The sequence below is a fragment of the Equus asinus genome, chromosome 17, assembly GCF_041296235.1.
Source record: "Equus asinus isolate D_3611 breed Donkey chromosome 17, EquAss-T2T_v2, whole genome shotgun sequence".
NCBI classification, from domain to species: domain Eukaryota; kingdom Metazoa; phylum Chordata; class Mammalia; order Perissodactyla; family Equidae; genus Equus; species Equus asinus.
Window position 1 is genome coordinate 49559693 of NC_091806.1, and position 19042 is coordinate 49578734.

Genomic DNA, 19042 nt, shown 5'->3' on the forward strand with positions numbered 1-19042 from the left:
CTGCCTGAGCTGCCAAGGGCTGACATGTGCCTGCCCTTGTTGGCCTCCCTGACCTCCGGGTGCTGGTCTGTGCCCCCCATGCCAGTAACGCCCCCTCCTGCTACCCCTAGTCACTGGGCCAGCTGCTCATCTGCACATGGCTGGCCGTTGGCCAACAGGTGTCCAGGTCCTTTTCCTGCCAGCGTCAATGAGGCTGTTTCTACTTTCAGCTGTGGCTTCACCTGCTCCTTATTATCACAAAGTCCAAGTGTCCGAGGGGACGCTGTGGGGCCTGGAGGAAGGAGCCCAGGGCGCCCCCCACGTCGAGACTGTCCCCAGCACAGCATGTGTGTGGACACACCTGCACGTGAGGGGGCCATGACAGCTGGCACGGGGGCCTGGGGCAATGCTGATCCGAAAGGTCCAGTGTTTCTCTACAAGCAAGACCCCAGCCCAGAGACCCCCAGGCCCCTTAAGGCTCATACTGGAGGCCAGGAAGCAGGAGAAGGGGCAGTGGCTGGAGTGGCGTCACTGGGTGTATGTGGCCCGGTACTGCCTGGCTCTGGCGACCCTCAGACAAAGGGGTTTGCAGGCCTAGAATGCAGCAGGCAAGCCACGGCGGCCTGCTCCTTGCACCCAAGGCCACACCAGCCTCCTAAGTCCGGGAGGGAATGGCAGCATTTTCCAGACTGGCCCACGGGGTTTAGGGCCATGGTTCTCCTTTGCCAGAGCCCCAGGTGTGAGCAGCTTCCGTTCCTGGAAGGCTCGGTGGCTCCCTCGGTCTCAGGAAGCTGTCTCTTCTGCCTCTGTGGCAGGCGGGGCTGGTTCTGCAGGGGACAGTAGCCCCATGGTTTGCTGTTGGAGCCCTCAGCTGGCCCAGCCAGCAAGCAGGGATCCCAGCGCTGGGGGACGCACGTGCCCCTGGGAACCAGGTCCCCAGGTGCCCCTGCTCAGGGAGCACCGGGTTTGTGCAGCTGTTGCCACGGCCCTGGTTGGGGTGGTCTGGGGGTGGGAACGGGTGGGGGTATTCTTTCCCGTCAGGGTGCTGGCGCAGCCGGCGGGGCAGGCCAGCCCCAGATCCCCGAGTTCAACTTGCTTGGGCACCTGACAGGTGACAAGCTCTCTGATCCCTTGCCAAGGCCGATGGGCCAACAGCAAGGCGTGGAGGGTGGGCACGGAGCCCACCCCACTGGTGACGCCCCACCCTGGAGCTGGCCCCCTCCCCGCCCCTCTCCCACCGCAAGTCGCCTTCCAAGCATTTCTGCCTCCAAACGCTCCCCCCGCTCCCCCTCAAACGCCCACCTTTGGGCCAGAACAATGGGATCCTTGTAAGGAAAGGTCACTGGTGCCTTATCAGGGCCGCACAGGCGGGATGCAGGGCCTCGCTATCCGGGGCCAGAATCCACCAAGCCTCAGCTCTCGGTGGGCACGGCTGAGGCTGGGACGGAAGCCGGGAGAAACCGGACTCACTTCGCGTCCCACCTGCAGGCCTGGGAGCGGGAGGGCGATGCTGACCGCATTCCTCCCCGTCCTCTGGCAGAGGTCTGGGGCCCATGCAGAGCCAGGGACGTGTCCAGCCTGCCTCTGATGGCTGTGTGGCCTCAGCCAGCCACATTCGTCTCTGAGCCCCTAGCTGTAAATGGGGGTTTTCTCTGAGTGGGGGTGGCAGAGTCCCAGGCCCAGATGGGCCCGGGGAGGGGCCTGTAAAGGCCAAGACAGCGAGCAAAGTGTGAGCCCACCCTGTGCCCACCATGCCTGGTCAGCTTTCTTGCCAGTGGCCCAGCGGGACGGGGCCAGCCCGGCTGTGCTGAGGGGAGGAGGGTCAGGCTGGGGAGATGAGCCAGGGCTCTCTATTAATTGGTGGGAGCAGGAGAAGCAGGCAGTTGCTGTCTGGCCATCAGCAAACCTGCCTGCACTCATATTTCTGCCAGAAACAAACAGGTTCTAGAAGGCTTTGAGGAAAAAATGCTCTGAAATCACAGATAAGCTGAGGGATGAAGCAACATCAGCCCACTTGCTTGGCTCTCCATCAGCACACCTGATGGAGAAGTCAGAAGGCCCCAGGGAAGGACAGCAGCCATCAGTTAAAGATAGCAGCCACCAGCAGCCATCAGTTAAAGGACAGCAGCCTCCATGTCAACACCACATACACGCCAAGGTCCCAGGGCCAGAGATCATGAAGATCCCGTGCAGAGGAAACCACCCAGGCCTTCTGAGCCACCCTGTGCCCTGCCCCAGAAACAGCTGCCCTCTCCAATAGCAAACACCAGCATGAGGGTCCAGAAATGTGCCAGGCTGCTGGTGCCAGGCTGGATCAACTGCCTGGGGCTCAAACTGGGGAGTGCAAACAGCCCCCATGGGAGCAGTGGCCTCTTCAGAGCACCTGGTGTGCATATGGGCCTGTGGGAGTGTCCCCGGCGTGTCCAGGGGTTCAGGCCCTGAGGGGCTTTGGGGCGGAGGCTCCTCCTACAGGAGCCCCAGGCCCTTCGCACGGTCCCTCCCACCCGATGGGGTTCCCGTGATGCCCGAGGGGTGAGGGAAGCAGATCTCACACCCCCTTTCAAAGATGCAGACACCAAGGCCCCAAGAGGGGAAATGACCAGCCACGGTTGCGCGGCTCGAGGCACACCTTGTTCCGCGATGCAGCTTCAAGCCCCTGCCCCCCTGCACTTGGGAGATGGCTGAGGGCAGGGACAGAAAGGAAGGCAGGGGCCCGGCTCCAAGGGGAGCCAGGCCTCCCCCAGCGAGATATTTCCCAGGCTGGGCCACGGCCACAGGGTGTCTGAGCCCTGAGGAGACAGGCAGGAAGTGGCTTGCCCTGCTCAGAGGAGGGCGTAGGCCACGCCTCGGTGACTCAGCTGGGTCATGTGGCTGTGGGTTAGGGCCGGCCCTGGCACCCACCCCCTGGCCTCCTGACCGACATGGAGCCAACCGCGCTCAGGGCCATGGTTGGCTGGCCTGGGTGCCGCCCACCGAGCGCTTCCCACAGCAGACACTCCCTGGCCGGCTCTAGGACACAGCAGATCCCTGTGGTCCCACTGCGGGCCTGATGCCACCACGTCCCACCCAGGCCCTGCCTGCAGGCCCAACTGAAGGGAAACTCTGATTTTCAGCTGCAAACTGCTGCCTGGTGGTGGCGCTGTCGGGGGAGTGCCACCAGGCAGGAGCTAGGGCAGAGGACGACGGGGAGAAGGGGTACCTGGGCCAGCAGGAGACGGGGTCCCTGCCCCACTCTCGGGCCAGCACCGGGCCTCAGTGTCCACATCTGCAACAGGGAGGCAGATGGGCCCCAGAGTGACCCCACCTCCACTTCTAGACGAGATGCTTGCCACCCGCGCTGTGGGGCTGGCCTCTGTCCCGAAGTCCTCCACACGCCTGGGGGCTCTCCCCCACGGGCAGACGGTGCCATAGGCTGTGCCTGCCTGGTGGTGGGGCTGACCGACAAGCAGTCAGGCGGCGGCCACGGGGGCACTCGGCCAAAGCTGGGTGCACCGCCGTCCAGAGCCCACGGTCGTGTCGTCCCTTATTACGGGGCTGCCTGGAGCCTCAAGCGTGGGTGGGAAACTCTGACAAGAAAACTAGGGGGGCCGGCGGGCCAGGGCGGCTGGGGCCTCAGCTTACATCTGTCTGGTTCCCTCCCGGCAGGGCTGCAACCCTGTGGCTCCAGGAGGCAGGGAGGGGCGGTGGGGTGGCAGGACACTGCTGACCCCGAGGGGGAGACTCAGCGCTCAAGCAAGCCTGATCTCCTCCAGACCCCTCCAGCTTCAGTCTCTCCCACTGCCCACCCCCCACCCCCCGATGTGACCTTCTGCAGCTGCTCCCCCTCAGCTGACTCTGGGGTGGGCATCAGGCAGTGGCCCCAAGGCTGGCACTGAGTGGGCCTGAAAACCAGGTAAGTAAGGCCACCAGCCCCAGAGGAGCACACGGCAGTTGGCCAGCAAACAGAGGGAACCAAGGCCAGGAGGGTCGCCACTGGATGGGTGGAGCCAGGGGCTGGGGCCAAAGCCTGCTGGGGAACTTGGGAGGGGCACATCAGCCCTCAGCTGTTCAGTGAGAGAGTGGGCACAGGCAGGATCCACCTCACAGCATCTCTTCCCAGGATCTCCCTCTGTAGAGGAGAACCTAGCCCAGGTTCCCTGAACAGCAGCCATCATCTTGGGCTGTATCAACAGAGGTTGAGCCCTCAGAAGGAAGAAGGGGATGATGGGTCCTCTCTGGTCAGACTGCTGGGTTCCTCTCCACACATCTCAGGAAGAGGCAAACCACAGGAATGCTCTCTGCAAAGGGTCAGGGTGGTGCCACCTGGGAGTGGTGCCACTTGAGAGCGGTGCCACCCAGGAGGGGCATGCACAGCTGAGCTCTCCGCTGCGTCCCTCAGGTGACTGATGGGGTGAGCTCCAGGCAAGGCGGGGCTCATGGTGGGGCCTGAGACCACGGCCATCTGAGGAAGTGGAGGCGCGTGCCCACAGCCCGGGAAAGGCAGCAAGTGGCCTCCTCCTTGAGGCTTTCTGAGGACCATCGGCTGAAAGTGGCAGACCACGAACTGGGGGCGCTCCTCAAAGCACCCAGAAGCTCCCGAGGAGACTCAGTGACGTGGCACTCCCACAACTCGGGTGGGGACACCCCTGGGGCCCCAAGGGCTTAGGTCTCCCCAGGGGTCACAGTGGTGGGATCCGTGGGTGTGGCTGCAGCTAAGGCTCCCTGTGTCTCCTCTTTGTATCATGCCCACCCTGCCCACCCCCCTGGCGAGGTCCCAGCTGAGCGGGGTACGGCAACCCCAGGGAATCCAGGCCCCAGCCACACCGCAGCCGGCCCCACTGTGGGTCCTGCAGGGAGGGGCCTGCCCCGTTTGCCGGCCAGGGACACTGAGGCACGGCTTGGCAGGAGGGCCGTGAAACCCACATAGAACCCCTCATGGACAGCCAGGAGCTCAGCCCACGCAGCCTCGGCCTCCTCCCTCCCTCAGGTTCTGCGTCCAGGACAAGCCACCCCTCTCTCCGAGCAAAGGTGCGCTCGCTCACACGCCACCGCCGGGGCTCTGTCGCAGGTCATCTGAAGTGCCCTCCCATCCGGCCCAGGCTGCTTGGTGCTGCGTGGGGGGCGTGCCCGGGCCCACGCTGGGGAGATGAGGCCCTGGTCTCGCAGGACCCACTCTTAACAGCCTCTAGTCCTGTGCTCCAGGGTGTGTGGGGCCTCCAGAGCCCCGGGCCTGGCTGCAGGGTCCTCCCTAAAAAGAAAGAGGGGCACCCAAGACCCAGGGGAGCCTAGACCTGGGGGGGCCAATGTTCTCGCTGACCCCCAACTGCGGCATCAAGCCAGTGACTGAGGGCCTCCTGGCTGGGGCGCCCCGGGTCCCTTCTCCCACAAACGTGGCCCTGCCTGAGCACGACTGGCTGTGGGTCCTTGTTTCTGAGACCAAGGCGGTCTCATGAAGGTATCCACTGCCCACCCCTCCAACCCCAGGCCCCCCCAGGATCTGGGGGAGCCCCGGGCAGTCCCTCATGTCCAGAGCTGAGGGGACAGCAAGGCCAGGTTGCCCCAGCGCCTAGGGCCCAAGGTGAGGGGACAGGCCCACCCCCTGCCCGTCCACTGTCCAATCCTGGCTGGTCCACGGAGTGTGGGTGCCACAGAGCCCAGCCCCCGCCAGAGGGCCCTGGGGACCAGAGGCCGCTGGAGACAGACACCCCAGAGCCACCAATCCTTCCCCAACTCCACCTGCCAAGGGTCAAGGGTCACCAAGGCCAGAAGACACTAAGCCCAGAACGTGGGACGCTGGGGGCACTGACTTGAGGGGGTCAGCCCGTCGCCTGTACAGAGAGGCCTGCAGACAAGGACTAAAATGACGCAGACAACAAAAACAGCAAAGTCACCCCTCAGAGTTTCCGTCCCAGGCTGTTTCAGGGGCTCTGCTTCCGTCCCCACTCTCCACCCTCACCCCCTGCACAGGAAGTGCTGTCATTATCCCAGAGGGACGGAGGAGGGCACCGAGGCACAGAGAAGGGAAGAAACCCGCCCAAGGTAACACAGCTGCTGAGTGGGGGTGGTGGGATTCACACCCAGGCTGCCCAGCTTCAGGGCCCGTGAGCTTCACCTGGTATGATGGCTAATTTTGCGTCAACCTGACTGGGCCATGACATTTGGTCAAACATGATTATGGGCGTGTGTGTGAGGGTGTTTCTGGATGAGATTAGCATCTGATTGGTGGACTGAGTCAAGCAGACTGCTCTCCGCGGTGTGGGTGGGCCTCGTCCAATCAGTTGAAGACATGGATAGAGGAAAAGGCTGACCCTCCTGCAGTAAGAGGAAATCCCTCCTGCCTGACAGCTTCTGAACTGGGACATCGGCTTTCCTCCTGCCTTTGGACCCAAACTGAGACATCTGCCCTCCTGAGTCTTGAGCCTGCCGGTGTTTGGACTTGAACTACACCATCAGCTGCCCCAATGGGAGGTCATCAGACTTCTCAGCCTCCATAACCGTGTGAGGCAATTCCTTATAGTAAAGCTCTCTCCACACACACACACACACAATACACACATACACACAATACACACATACACACACACACACACACAAACACAGAGAACCCTGACCAACACACCTGCACATCCCGCTATTCTCTCTTCTGGCTACAGTCATTGGCAACGGCTCAGGGGACCTCGATGAGAGCACAAAGGTCACAAGTGGGAGGCCCTAGGGGAGACTGGCCACCCAACTTCTCTGTGCCTCGATTTCCTCGTCTGTAACAGGCTAACGGTAGTTCCCACTCGTAGGGTTATTGCAGAGACTGAGGGAGAAAAGGCTCCTAAAGGGTTCGAACAGCAGCCGTGACCGGCTCACGGATCAGCGTGGACTGTGACCGTCTGTGGCACTCGGCCCTGAGGAGACAGGCCTGATGCGTCAGGAGTGCCGGGGCACTGCGGCGGGAGGAGACGGCAGACTCCTCTTTCCTGGGGAGGCACCCACTGAAACCAACACCCTCCGGCAGGACGAGGCTGAGAGGTGACAGAGCCGGGACGACCGGAGTGACTGCAAACACCGTCCGCGGGGGCCACAGATGAGAAGCTTGAAAGTCAGCCACACACGTGGGGCCCTCGCTCGGCTGGCGCATCAGCTGCAGGATGTGGGCATCATGCTCTGGGTGGTCCCAGATCCAGCCTGGGGGTGCATCCAGGGGGATTTACCTCCACGATGTGGGAAGCTGGGCGTCGGGTCTCTGCTCCCTTCCCTCCCACATGCGGCCGCCCCCTTCCCAGTGAGCCTTTATTTTGGCGTCTACACTCTGACCCCAGGAGGGCTGAGGTAGAGAGAAGAACGATCACATGTCTGGGCCAAAATAACTGAATTTACACCAAGAACCAACGATGTAAAACACACAACAGAAAATGCATCCAAGGCCCCCACTTAACAGACAATTCGCCACAAAACTGCTCCCTGGTCTCGCCCCCCCAGTGGGGGTGAGGCCTCCTCTCCTACCCACCCTGATCCCTCCCCTGCAGGGAACAGGGCTTCCGATGGGGCTGGGCCCCTCCAGCCCTGGACGGCCGCCCAGCCGCTCTGTCCCCCGACGCTGGACGGAAACAGAGCCCTCGGGACCCATGTGCCTCTCGGCCCCTTGAGGCCTGGCTGAGTCTGTCCAGCTCAGCAGGAGCCTACGGGGACTCGGTAAGTGGCAGAAGGCCACCCCGAGTCCTCCCTGCTCCTGGTGACGTCAGACGCTTCTCTCGACCGACGTGCGGGAGCGGGGAAAGCCCCTGCGTCTTGCTTTCCTGGGAACGGCCGGGCGCCCGCTTCCCCCATGCGGACCTGCACTGGGGGAGACACCCTCCCACCCAGCACGTGGTCCAGCCCAGACCTTCCAGAAGGGCTCGAGCTCTTTCTTACCCAACGTGGAGGTGGAAGGCTCACCCAGGTCTTCAGGACACGGGTTTAGGGGGTTTCATCATATGAGCTGCACAGAGGGGACAGGAGGGGGCCCGGCTTCACTGATGTCAAGGGGGGATCCTTGGACAAACTGGCAACTCCCTCCTTGCTCTCTGGGTCCCAATCCCCACCCTGCTCAGCACTGCACCCGTGTGCGCACCACCCCACCCTGCACCGCGGCCCCCCCGGCCCCCAACGCTGACTGAGCCGGCAGGTGGGTGGCAGGCACCCCCCGCTCCATCTGCCTCCCACCCTGTCCAGGGCCTGGAGGATCCTAAGTCTTGGAAGCAAAGCAGACCCCAAGCGTTTAAGTGCTCCATTTTCCTGCCTTCTCTCCATTCTACAGATGCACTAACTGAGTCCCCGAGTGAGTGACTCGCCCAGGGTCACATGGCTGGTTAGTGCTGGTCCCCTGACCACCAGCTGTCCTGGGGAAGGCAGTGCTGAGCCCCCGGTGCCCCCATGTCTGAGGACCCATCTGGGTGGACGAACCACCCTCAGGTCCTGCACACAGTGGGTCAGCACGGGGCTGTGAGAACCAGCTATGGCTGACTCTTGCAGCCTGGTCCATTGAACACCTACTGTGCGCTGTTTCTCCAGAAGCCCAAACCTGCAGGTTTCCATTCCTGGAGTCTCGAATGGCTCCAGGCCCCCCTCCCCTCAGCCTCCAGCATGAGGCCGTACTCACCCGCTGACCAGCTGGGAGGGAAGCTGCTGGGTGCAAGTGGGAGCCCTCTCTTCTGGGTCCTTCTGGGATAACCAGCTGTGGCAGCCCCCAGGGACCCCATGTCAGGCTGTGGGCGGCCCGCAGGCACGGCCTCCCCCTGCTCCTCCCTGGTGGTTTATGGGGAAACTGGTTCTGTCAGTGTCTGGCAGAGAAAGTGGTCCTGCCAGTTGGACGGGACCAGGTTGGCACCGGGCCGTCTCTCCACGTCCTGCCATGAAGGGGACAGTCCAGGTAGGTGACGTTTCAAGGATGTGGTGACCAGTCTGCAGGCCCCCAGGCCCTGCCACCAGCCCCCTAGGCTCACTGGACCCTCCAGCCCACTGACGTGGCCTGGAGCCCACGGCCCCGGCCTGAACAAATCCCACACGAGGGCACCCAGCTTCCTGGTGAGCGAGTGTCAGCATGAGAACGGCCTGACGCATGAGACACGGAGGCCACGCTGAGGGCTTCCCCCTGCTCTGGAGCCCAGGACCCCAGGGCCAGCCCCATCACGGTCCCCACAGAGGAACTCGGCACACATCTGGGGAACGGGAGCCTGGTCTGGTTGCCTGGGGCCTAGGGCCGGCTGTCCAGAGCCCCACCTGCCCTCCCTTGGGCTCCAGCTGTTCTCTCACCCACCCTGTCCCTGCCCTAGCCTGAGCCCCGCAGCCTGAGCACCCCCTGGGTACTCAGCTTCCCCAGGACAAGACAAAAACCCTGGCAGAGGGAAAGGAGAGGCATTCCTGGGGCTGGGCATTCCCAGAAGGCTTCTTGGGGGAGGCAGCTTCGACTGATGAGGGAGAGGAGAGGAGGTGGTCAGCCTCATGACATTGTGGCTGGCCTCTCCTTGTTGGCACCCGATACCCGCACCCCAAACCCTCTGGGGGGCCGGGAGGGGCACCACAGGACTTCTTCACCCCTCTCCTGGACGGCACCTGTAGGTCTGTGCTCTGCAGTCACCCTCCGCCACCAACCGGGGGTCTGCAATAACCAGAATCGTCTGCATGACATGCACTGGGCCCTTGCGGTGCCGCTGACCACCTCCTTCCGGAAAGCTTTCTCTACCTTCTCGCAGACGTCAGACCTGGACCCAGCCCCTCCCGTGAGGAGAGGTCGGAATGCACATCCATCGACACTATTTCTCCTTTCATGTCTCCTCCCCAAGCCCCCATCATAAGGTCTGCCGAGCGGGGACTTGTCTCTGCCTGCCTCAGTTTCCCCAGGGCCTGGCAGGAGGCGGGCTGGAAGAGCGACAGGACTTTCCCTCCCCCGGGGACACCCGAGAGCCCCACAGCAGCCCTGCAGGTGGGAAGGGCACTGACCATCTGCCCACTTCACACACAGGGAGCATGAGCCTGGGGGGCATGGGGTGGAAAGGACCCAGACAAGCCACCCAGGACGTCCGCAATGGGGCCCTGCAGCGCTCGGCTCTGACTGTGCCGGTGGGGAGAGTGGAGACCGCGAGAGGCTGCCACTAAGTCTGGTTGTGCCTGGGCAGCTGAAGAACAGGGGCAGGGGGGCCGGGCCTCAAGGGGCCCCCGGGAGCCCACACAGCAACATGCACGCGTGTCCACAACAGCCGAAAGGGGGGGCCGATGGATGGGGAAGCCGGCTGTGGTCTGTCCGCACAATGGAATATTATTCAGCCACAAAAAGGATCAAAGCTCTGAAGCACACCGCCAACAGGAAACATCGGTTTTGAGTCTGTTCCCTGACACATTGGTTGCACCATGAAATGACAAGTCCCGAGGCAGGAAGCACCACTGGCCCCTCGGGAGCAGCAGGTGACAGCAGGTGACAGCTAAAAATGAGACTGAGAGCGACGGGAGGGCAGTGAGCGCCTGGGGGCTGGACCTGGGTCCAACATGTCCCCCTGGGTCAGGACTGGCTTTATGATACCCACCTTGAGGTTGGGTCCTAACAGGCGGCCCCCACCCCACCAGACCTGGCAGCGGTCGTCCCAGTGCTCAGCTTGGCATCACCCCTACATGGAACCTCCCGGCGGGCCAGCACCACCCCCTGCATGCCAGGCCCAGCCTCGGCTTCTGCGGGGCTGGGAGGGTCCGATCTCACTCCAGCCTGGAGCTGGCTCAGGACCCCGAGGCTGGGAAGGGCCACGTCCGAGAGGGACAGGGACAGGGGTCTGTGATCAGGCGCCGACTTACGGAGGGGATATCACAGACTTGAGCCCTCAGACCCCAAACCAGCAAAAACTGAGCATCATTTAGAGCAAAGTGTGCATTTTACAGACGAGGAGACCAAGGCTGCGGCACAGAGCGGGCACGAGGCCGACCAAGTCTGAACTGGAACCCAGGCCTGTCCACCTTCTGGAACGGTTGGTGGTCCATCAGGCACTTTCTTTATGTTGTCGCTGGAGGAGGTCATGGCACCCAGCGGGGCTCCCAGGTGACGGGAGTGGGCTAAGCTGCCTGGGCAGGGCAGACCAGACCTCAGCTGGCCCAGGGTGACAGACAGAACGACGGCCTGTGGTTTGGTGGGGAGTTCTCTGCTTTTGGGCTCCCCTCTTGTACCCTGTGGGTCAGCCTGGCGGACATCCCGTTGGCACAGAGCCCTGCGCTGGCACGGCTGAGAAGCAGGCCCCGTGGACAGAGGGAGGGGGGAAGGGAAGGCAGCTTGCGAATGAGTCAAAACGTCGACTGCATGCGCCCTTTAAGCCAATGATCCGACTCCCGGGAATTTACTATTGGGGAATAAAATCCTGTGCAATCGACATCTGTGCAGAGACGTGGGGGAGGATGCACCACACGGAGCTATTTATAGGACTGAAGACACCCATCGACAGGTAGGAGGGAGGTAAATAAGGGAGCTGCAGGGCGGGGGGGAACGCTAGTCGTGGCCATGCAGAGGGTGACAGAGATCTCTGTTTATAACAGAAGGGAGCTCAGAGCAGGCTGCAAGAGCAGGCTGCAACACGGCACGCTCGCAGGGCCTCGCTGGGGAAAATAGCAGCATCTGCGTGTGCGTAGGTGAGCATGTGTGACAAGGGCCTTCTCGGTCTCGTCTGGGTCTCCATAGCCAGTGTGTCGCTATCACTGTCGGAAAAGGCACCCAGCACAGCCATGGGCAGGCTGAAAATGAGTAAGACGTGAGAGATGTTCTGCTCCCAGGGGGATGAAGGGAGCTTTTGGGGGGCCTGGTGACTTGGGAGAAGACCATCTTGCAAGAGGCAGGTGGCCTGAGGGTGCTGGAGGAGTGCAGAGAGGCCTGGGGTCCAGCCTGCCTGGGCCCCCATGCCCAGCCAACAGTCAGCAAGCAGTAGGCGCCAATGAATGCTTCCCGGGAGTCCCACCAACTGGGATGTGTATACATGAGGAGCTCAGGGACCAGACTGGGCTGACTGCATAAGTGACCTCTTTCTCACCTTTAGAGCCGCTCCTCGGGCAGCCCCGAGGGGCCCAGAACAGACAGTGGGGATACCGGGGGGCGCTGGTGGAGGCAGAGGCTGGGGACCCACGCCCCAGAGGCCCACCCTGGTCTCTGCCAGGCAGGGGTGATACAGCGCCTGGAGTGTCTCCTGGGCATCTTTCGGGAGGGTGGGATTGACCCCACTGGGAGGTCAAGGTCATGAAGGGTGTCCATGTGACCTTCCAGGAGCTTCCCCATGGCCTTCTGCCCTCCAACGCTGGCATGAGGGTCACTGTGTGAGAACAGTCACGGGACCCTGTCCTAGGGACCCTGCACAGACCTGGAGGAAGCCCGGGGAGCCCCCGCCCCTCCCGTGACACATGCTCTACCGGTGGTGCCCCTCCCGATGGCTCCCTGCTGGCAGGTATGAGGGCCAGTGACAAAAGGAGGAAAGGTCAGGGGTGGGGACCCGGAGACGAGCACAGGGGTCTATTTTAAGCCACTGTTCGGGCAGATGAGACGCAGCCACGTGGGGGGCTGGCTTTGATGACAGCAGGGCATCAAGGGGCCGCAAACAGTCCACCGTCCTCTCTTGTATATTTGACATTTTCCATGATACAGAGTGAAAAAGGAGAGGCTTACAGCTTTCTCCTGGAGGTAAAGGGAGCGTTCGTAAAAGCCTTAAAGCAACGGGAGAAGTCTCACATCAGAGGTCCATCTCCCCAAACAGGGCTCAGAGTCTAGAAGATGGAGAACAAAGGAGGCGCCTGTGAGCGGGGGAAGGTGCCGGCTCGATCAGAGGCTTCCGACAGGAGAGGCCAGGGTGCCCTTCACAAGCAGGGGAAGGTCAAAGATACCAGGTCAGCTGGGAAAATAAGCAGGAAGAGGGGCCGTGGGGCCATTGCCGAGGGGCCCAGCCTCTGGTGATCTGCCCAGCCCGGCTCCTGCCCGGCCCACCGCAGAGGCACCTGCCGGTGAGCAGTAGGTCAGGAGCTCTGGCTCTGTGACACGGCTCCCTGGCTTTCCAGGGCGTATGTGATCACAGCAGCACCCCTGCAGGTCAACAACAGCCCCCCAGAGACCCCGAGGCCAGGCAGGTGGCAGAGGGCAGGAGCCAGGGCCCCCAGTGCTGCCCTCGGCTGCCAGGCAAGGCTGGGTGCCCACCCCCTCGGAGACCACCTCTTCCAAGCGTCCCACCCTACTGGGCGGGCTGGAGAGGGGCTGCGATGGTGAGCTTGGCCAGGTGAGGCTTCCAGCAGGCCCTGCAACTGTGGCTGCCCCTCATCATCCTCCCCCACCACCATCACCACCACCATCACCACAGAACGCTGCTCCTCGGTTCTCCCCACCCGTCAGGCTGCAGCACGGCCAGTCCCCAACCTTGGTGCCCTTGCAGACCATGGGGATGGCTCAAGGTCCAATGGCAGGAGGCACCTGGACCCACTTCTGCCAGGTGTGCACCGCGGCCTCACCCAGGCTCTGCAACCTCCTGGGAGGCAGCCCAGTGAACAAGACGAGGAGCCAGGTGCCTGAGCCCCTCAGTCCCTGCTTGGTGCACAGCGATGTCCTCGCAAGGCAAGGGCAGCCTCTCCTCCCTTTCTGCCTCTTTGATCGTCAAAGCCACCCACCTCTCACTGATGTGTCAATGGCGGTCACTGTCCTGGCCAGGAGCCGGGCAGCTTGGGGCACACTGGCCACTGGGCACTGCAGAGTGTGCTTGCTCTGAGTGCTGAGGGCTGGCACACGCCTGTGTGAGGTCCTGCACTCGCTTTTCCACACTGAGACCTCGCCACCCTTCCCCAGACACACGCCACGAAGACACGCATGTACACACACACGTGTACACAGACACACATGGACACATACACGCAGCAGATCTGAACCCGATCAGCAGCCGTTCTCCCGTTAGTGTCACCCTGGCCTCCTGAGAGGGCACTGTCAGCGCCCGGGGTCCGGGAAGCCGGGGGTGGCAGGACTGGGGAGGGGTGTGCCCGGGACGCGCCCAACGCAGAGAGGCAGTGAGTAGGAGCCCGAGGCCCGAGGCCTCGGGCAAGGAGAGGCCCTTTTTTCTCTTTTATCTTTTAGACGGCTCTCTAAAGAATGATTTTTGGTTCCCAGGTAAACACATGTGATGCAATCACAGCTGTGGTCCCCAGCTTCTCTCCTCAGGGCCTGGGGGCACTGAGAGCCTTGCCAGGAGGCACGAGGGCGGACAACCCGGTGGGTCACGTCCAATGAGCCCAGGCCTGGCTGGTCGCTTTGGCAGGACTCAGGGAGCCATGGGCCATGAGGGGCTCATGTCCCAGGGGCAGGTCAGCAGCCAGGAGGCCGAGGACCATGGTCTCCCGCCCCCTGGGCTCCGGGGCCAGGGGCCTGTGCCCAGCGGGTGTTTGTGCCACGAAAGCTCCCTGCAGCAATGCCAGTCTGGGGGGAGTCAGGACGCATGCCTGCCTGTGGGAGGAGTCTCCCCAGTGGTCACACCCGGGGTCCATTCCCAGCTGGGCCCCGACTGCCTGGGCACGCAGGTGGCTCCTTGCTTCTCTGGAGACCTAAACAGTCTCATCTATAAAATGAGGCAGCCCCCCTACCTGCCTCAAGCCCAGTGTTGCTGGGAAGACAAAGTGGGTCTGTGATGTCACCCTCATCTTCCCAGAATGCCACTCCCTCTCCTTTCCACCACGCCAGTCAGCCAGAGCCCGGCCCTTAACCATCTCCTCTCCAGGAGCCACAGCAAGCTTCCAGCCAACGCCCACCGGGGTGACTCCCCCCTGGGTCCAGGGGGTTGAATGGTGGCCTCCAAAGATATATCCAAGTCCTAACTCCCAGGGCCTGTGACTGTGAACCTATTTGGAAAGAAGGTGCTGTGGATGCTGGGTCAAGTGAAGAGGAGGTCACAGTGGAGTAGGGTGGGCCCTGATCCGATGACTGTGTCCTTATGGGAAAAGAAAGAGACTCAGAGAGCAGGCCATGTGATGACTGAGGCAGAGACTGGAGTGATGCGGCCACAAGCCCAGGAACACCTGGAGCCCCAGAAGCTGGAGGAGACAGGAAGGACTCACCCCTGGAGCTTCCAGAGGGAGCACGGCCCTGCAACCCCTCGATTTTGGACTTCTGGCATCCAGAACTGGAAGGGAATAAGTTTCTGTTGTTTGAAGCGGCCCTGTGTGCGGTCCTTTGTTACGGCCGCCCCAGGACACACACACTCAGGGTTCAGAGCTGGAAGCCAGAATGGCCTGAACCAGAGGGAAGTGGGTGCTCCCTTCCTTCACCCCAAGGACGAGGCTGAAGGACTCTCTGCCACTGGGCATGACTGAGACAGGAGGAAAGTGAGCGCTCTGCACAGCCGGCGGGAGAACTGGGCAGACCAAAGCTGACCCGGCTGCTTTGCTCAACTACGACCATCTTCCCTGTTCCCCGTCTGGAGCACATCCAAACTAGCCCCTGGCCCTGTCCCCCCACAAGAAGCCAGGGGGCCGAGGGTGAAGCCCCACGCGCCCCTCCCGGCCCCATGCAGCTGAGCTCACCGTCCCAGCATGAACCCAACAGAGAACTCCGGCTGCTCCTCAGAGAACAGCCCACAACTCTGCAGACACCGCCTGTCCCCTGGGGTGGGGTCTCCAGACAACACAGCAACACTGCTGGGCACCCAGGCGGCCCCATCACTGGGGGCACCTCGCAGTCTCCAAGCGCAGGCTCTCTGTCCCACTCCGCCCGCTCCTAGAGATGGGCCGGCTCTCAAAGACCCTGGAATGGGCCCCGCAAGCCCCCTCTACCCCTAGAGCCAGACTCCAAGGGAGTATATCACCTGTGCTTCCCGAAACGTGGGTGACACCAGGTGACACAGGGCAGCATTACTCATCATTGGTCTCAATGAGAAAATTCCTCTTTCTTAAATTCTCTTTCCAGCCTCCTGATTACGTCAAGGCAGAAGAGACTGGGTCTTTCTCGCGGCTCCATCACGACCACTCTCTAGGTAGCGGAGGCAGGGTGCCCGGGCCACAAAGCTACAGCTGAGACAACCAGCTGGCAAGGCAGAGCGTCCAGCAGCTACACTGTAGCCAGTGTTTTCTGTTCCTGTATCTTTCGAGTTAGCTGCTCTTTATTACAAGTGAGGATGACTTTTTAACCACAGTGACCTTTAAAGTTTCTTTTAGAAACAAATTAACTTATGTAAAAATAACTGAGTGGATGTCAAGAACCATGCTTTAAAATAACGGGACAGGCGGTGCTGGACAGAGCACACCACAGAGCGGGTCCGCGGGCGCTGGCAGCTATTCCGAAAAAGCCAGAAGCCGCTCAGAATGTGGGCCCTGTCTTGGCTGGGAGGGCCCCATGCTTCCTTCAACTGAGGGCAGGGACCAGGCCTCTGTGGCCACCAAGGCTGTCCGTTGGTGGCCAAGGCTGATGCCTTCTCGGGGTTCCGCCCAGAGTGGCTTCTTTTAAAAACTTTTATAGAAAATAAAATGGAAATTTAGAAAACTACCCGGACATCTGCATAATGAGCTCTTCTAAACAAACACTATAACCACCACCCAGGTCCAAACCCCAGCCGTCCAGCTGCCCCGAGCCCTCGGACGCAGGTCCCAGTCACGGTTCGCCCCCCGCCCCCCCCCCCCCGGCCCCACCCTCCCAGCAAACTGCCCTGCCAATCCTCACTTCCTTCTCCTGCACGGTTTCACCATCCAGGTGCATCCCTGGGGGCCAGGCTGGAGTCCTGCCCACTTGAAGCAGGCGTCCTGCCTGCCCCCCTGGGTCTGTCCACCTGCAGCTCCCCCCTCCTTCGCTTCCTTTTTCTTACAATCTATCCGAAGCGCCACCATCTGACCCGTGAGGGGCCTCTGGACTAGCTGCCTGCCAGCTGGCTGGGCAGACAAGACCCAGACCATTCCTAAGACTAGGTTCCACACCTGAAATGGCACTGCCAGGCACCTGGCGGCTTGTCCTGAGCTGGAACAGAGCAGACGCCTGTATGGTACCCTGGAGGTCTGGGTTCCAGGGGGGGCTTGGTACCCACTGGCTATTGCTAGATGAAGGTCCCTACTGGACTTTGAACGAGAAGGCAGAACTCAGCCAAGAACACAGAAAGAAGAAAGCCTCTAGCAGTTAAATCCAGCATCATAACACAGGTCCATCAGCGCTCTCACTCATGACCCACAGACGGATCTCAGGTCCTCCTTCTGCACCCACTCGCTCTTGGTTTGCACACATTTCTAACAACCTTATCATATGCTTTTCCAGGTAAGAGTGGACTAGAAGCAGAAATGATTTTTTTTTTAAGAGGAAGTAACTGACAACCCCTCCACCAAGAAGTTTAAGAAAAGGAGTCTGGGGCCATTTAGTACATCAACAAACAGCCCTGTGGGGGGAAGGCAGTGGCGCTCCAGGGCGTCAGGGTGTCACAGCAGCAGCATCAGGTGGGAGCCCACTGGCGAGCTGTTCCAGCCCCGGCCCTGTCACATGCTGGTGGGTGACTCTGGGCAGGTTTCTTCCCCTCTCTGAGCCTTAGTGTTCCCATCTATAAGACGGGGATGATACTGGGGCCTACTGCTCAGGGCTGTTTTAAGGACTAAAGGAGACAAGTCATTTAAAAAGCCTTCAATAAAAGGGTAATCATTATTACAATTAATTGTTGCAATGACCCAAGTCACCAGGAAAAGGATTAAATTCTTTCTCATTTATACTTTAAGGTTGCAAGGCATTGTGTGTGCGATGCATCTTGGAAAGATTTCCACTGAACACAGGAATGTCCTTAAAGGGGGAGGTGAGCTGCCCCCAGCAGAGAAAGCCCCCTGTGGTCTAAAGGAGTGGGTCCTGGAGGGCCATGTGTCCCCCAGGGTTATTCCTGCCCCAGGAGGCCAACTGGGGCCAGCCCAGGAAGTGATGAAAGGCCACATCGAGGGGAACAGGCTCGCGGACACAAACAGCATGTTCCTTGTGCTCTTGAGATTTAAAAATAAACTGAAAGCAGACACAGTTTAAAAATAATGAACAGGGCAGAGGACACTCATTTGCTGTGTCCTCCTCCCATCATTCGTTAAACCGCAGTGTGAAAACCGAACGACAGCCCGGGCTGCAGCTTGCAGACGGCGGGAGCAGGAGCTGGTGGGGGCCGCCCCAGCAGGGCTGGTGGCCCCCAGTGGGGGAAGCTCCCAAGGGACCCACTTGGCTGCACCGAGAGTGATGGACAGAAGCCCAGTTTAGCTGTGTGGAAAAGGTCTTTTTTCCCTTTTTTGCAGCATTTGGAGTTCTCAGCAGGGCTCCAGATATGAAAGCCACATACAGTGCGCCTGTCTGGGACTCCTGGCATCACTTCCCCTCCTCAACAGCAGCTGCTCTGCACAGCTGAGTCCTCCCCACCTCCTGAGTACGGGGTGGAGGGCTCCACGAGCCCCACACCACCTGGCAAGGACGGCACACAGAGGGCACCCCTCAGGTCTGGGGGGACCCCTGGGGAAGATCCCCCAGCTTGCATTCTAGAGCGCAGGGCAGGAGGGCAGACCTGGCAGGCTCTGAGGACTCCGTGCACAGTTGTCGGCACAGAAGGTCTGTGAGCATCAGAACCAACGCCCACTGGTGTGGTGTCCCCTTTCTTCACCCAGCCTGAGGGAAAGGTCACCTTTGGTTTCCAGGGGCCACTGTGGAGGGGGTGTTTGCTGGACTGGAGCAGAGGCAAGAGTGACGGGGAAGCAGATCCGGGCCTGGGATGCTGGGGCCGAGAGGGGATGGCCCTGTGGGCAGGTGGCCAGTGAGCAGCAGGACGTGACGGCCAAAGGCTTGCTGGCCCTACAAGTGCTGGACAGATGCCTGACTGGACTTCCGGCCACAGGGGGAGCTCAGACCGAGGGAGCAAGCCGGTGGTTCTGTGCATGTGAACGGCAGAGGGCAGGGGCCTGTAGGGCACCATCCTGGGCCCTGGCGGTGGAAATGCTGGCTGAGCCAGGGCGCCCAGGCGGATATAAAACCGTCAAGATTCAGGGACTGGAATCCAAAAACGTTTTCACACATTCATGGGTACCAAAGGCTCTGAGCACATTAAAATCTTACCCCCTGCAAGCTTTTGGTCCTCATGGG

At 61.2% G+C, this 19042-nt stretch overlaps 1 protein-coding gene across 3 annotated transcripts in view; it reads right to left on the bottom strand.

The window, feature by feature from the left end:
• OSBPL5 (oxysterol binding protein like 5) overlaps positions 1–19042 on the bottom strand; it is an 88881-nt gene that overhangs the window by 43477 nt on the left and 26362 nt on the right. Inside the window, exon 1 of one of the 3 annotated variants that reach the window (XM_070488433.1) lies at positions 8588–8717. The exons of the other annotated variants lie outside the window; for them this stretch is intronic. The gene's annotated coding sequence lies outside the window, so the exon portion shown is untranslated. Of the gene's footprint in view, positions 1–8587; positions 8718–19042 lie in introns of those variants that run through there. 3 annotated transcript variants of the gene reach the window in all.